This window comes from Gadus chalcogrammus, chromosome 12, assembly GCF_026213295.1.
Source record: "Gadus chalcogrammus isolate NIFS_2021 chromosome 12, NIFS_Gcha_1.0, whole genome shotgun sequence".
In the NCBI taxonomy this organism is placed as follows: domain Eukaryota; kingdom Metazoa; phylum Chordata; class Actinopteri; order Gadiformes; family Gadidae; genus Gadus; species Gadus chalcogrammus.
Genome location: NC_079423.1, coordinates 10,578,375 through 10,580,874, shown reverse-complemented (window position 1 = coordinate 10,580,874; position 2,500 = coordinate 10,578,375). Strand labels below are relative to the sequence as shown.

The following is a 2,500-nucleotide window of genomic DNA, read 5'->3' as shown; positions in this document are numbered from 1 at the left end:
ACTTTTACAAAAACAATCATTAGTTAGATATAAACGGCAGTAATTGATTCAGTAGGACTCCTTATCCATGTAAACGATCATTGTGACATCTGAATTCATTAATTATCTGAAATACACTGCGTGTGCGTGTGATGTTAAATGTTTGAACCAAGGTTAACGGTTAAAGTGTCAGAGAATGGGTGGTGATTTTTTGACGTCCTCCCATGATCTGAAGTGAGCGTGCGTGTTTGTGTTGGTGAAAGTTTAAGAAATGTACAACTGACGGTTCAGCTCTCTGGTGCTCCCTGCTGGCAGTATCACTATACTGTCCTCATGTTTCACAAAAATAGTTTTGAGAGACGTTGTCAGTTTTTGTATGTTGCTTAAATCCTCCAAAGCGGTTGGCAGTAAACATCAGGTCACGGTACGCCACGGAGTCAATGAGCTCGAGTTGAAAAAGAAAAAGCTTACAGCACCTGGTATTCCCAGGCGGTCTCCCATCCAAGTACTAACCTGGCCAGACCCTGCTTAGCTTCCGAGATCAGACGAGATCGGGCGTGTTCAGGGTGGTATGGCCATAAGCAATTAGTGCAGGCGCAAAACCAGGTTTTATACAGTAGCACATAAGGAGTGAGAAAGCTGCTGAGGCTCGACGTTACACTCTTACAAAAACAATCATTAGTTAGATATAAACGGCAGTAATTGATTCAGTAGGACTCCTTATCCATGTAAACGATCATTGTGACATCTGAATTCATTAATTATCTGAAATACACTGCGTGTGCGTGTGATGTTAAATGTTTGAACCAAGGCTAACGGTTAAAGTGTCAGAGAATGGGTGGTGATTTTTGGACGTCCTCCCATGATCTGAAGTGAGCGTGCGTGTTTGTGTTGGTGAAAGTTTAAGAAATGTACAACTGTTGGTTCAGCTCTCTGGTGCTCCCTGCTGGCAGTATCACTATACTGTCCTCGTGTTTCACAAAAATAGTTTTGAGAGACGTTGTCAGTCTTTGTATGTTGCTTAAATCCTCCAAAGCGGTTGGCAGTAAACATCAGGTCACGGTAGGCCACGGAGGCAATGAGCTCGAGTTGAAAAAGAAGAAGCTTACAGCACCTGGTATTCCCAGGCGGTCTCCCATCCAAGTACTAACCAGGGCCCCGTTTCCCGATAACGATGGATCCACGCTCGTACGATCATTCTCAGGATGGATCTTGCGATCCATCGTCAATTTCTTTGGAGCGTTTCCCGAAACTCCTCTTAACGTGAACGCGCATTCGCTGCACTCACGACGTCGTAGGATTGTAACTGTCTACTGACACGGTGCTGAAATGGGCTCCGTAGGAGGGGGAGACGCAGGAATGTCGCAGGAAAATTGTGTTAAAAAGGGTTAAAATATATCCCCATCAAGGACAACAGCAGAGTAGCCTACGAAAAAAATAGACTGCAATTATATGAATGCTAAAGACATTAAAACACAATTGATTAGGCTTAAACCGAAATATATATCAGTCCTAATCCTGAATGCACTGTGCGTTTCACGGCATTTTCCCCCCTGAAATAATTCCTCTTCACACCTGTGAATAACCCGGGAGACGTCCATGATGAGGAATACAACGATGCCCACCGTCTGGCCCGGTGCATCGTTGAGCGCACGATCGGGAGGTGGAAGTTGCGCTTAGATGCCTTCACAAGTCAGGCGGAGGGCTCCAGTTTTCGCCGGCCAAGTCATGCGCCGTGATATGTGTGACGGCTATGTTGCACAACATTGCAGCTAAGGCTGGGGTGGCATTGCTTGAACCGGAGGACGATGACGATGAGGAAGATCGGTGTGAGGACGGCCTCCCTCATAACTACGCGGCTGGTTTTCATGCGCGTCGAATAGTGATTGAGACTTTTTTTTAACCCCCTCCACCCTCCCTCATGTCACTAAACATTCCCGTCAACGTGACCAATCCCCACCATATCCCAGCCTTTTGCCTGCTCCTTTGCTTGTTTTTTATATATTTTTTATTTCTTTATGTTTTATTTTTTTTAATTTCCTGTATTTCGTTATTTTTTATTTTTTTTAATTTATTTAATTTAATTTTTTTTTTTACATTATTTTATGCTATGTTTTATGAGTAGCCTATGTCAGTCTGCACAAATCCCCCCACTTTCTCTCACACATTTTGAGTGCCCTGCCTGCGCAAACATTTTCTGGACTGTCCCGTTTTATTTTGGCCATTTTAACATCTTTATTAATAAATTAATTAATAATCTTTATTAATTACCAAACTAAGAACATAAAGGCGCAATGCGTTTTAATAAAACGCATCCAATAGACGGAATGTCCGATGGTGTCGCCACTGAGGCTATAGCTGACGATGCTCTTAGCGTCCTACGAGTACCTACGAGCACCCCTGGAGTACTCGTTAGCTACGAGCATTTTCAAGACGTTCGTTCCCCACGATGCTTTCGGGAAACGCGGTGAAAACTCTACGATGCCCTTTCGACGCACTTCACGATCCACTTAGGCTAACG

The 2,500-nt window shown here is 43.9% G+C and overlaps 1 non-coding gene across 1 annotated transcript; it reads right to left on the bottom strand.

The window, feature by feature from the left end:
• Positions 1-443: 443 nt before the first annotated feature.
• On the bottom strand, positions 444-562 carry LOC130401113 (5S ribosomal RNA). The gene has a single exon (XR_008903572.1). It is a non-coding gene; the product is annotated as a 5S ribosomal RNA (ribosomal RNA).
• Positions 563-2,500: the final 1,938 nt, after the last annotated feature.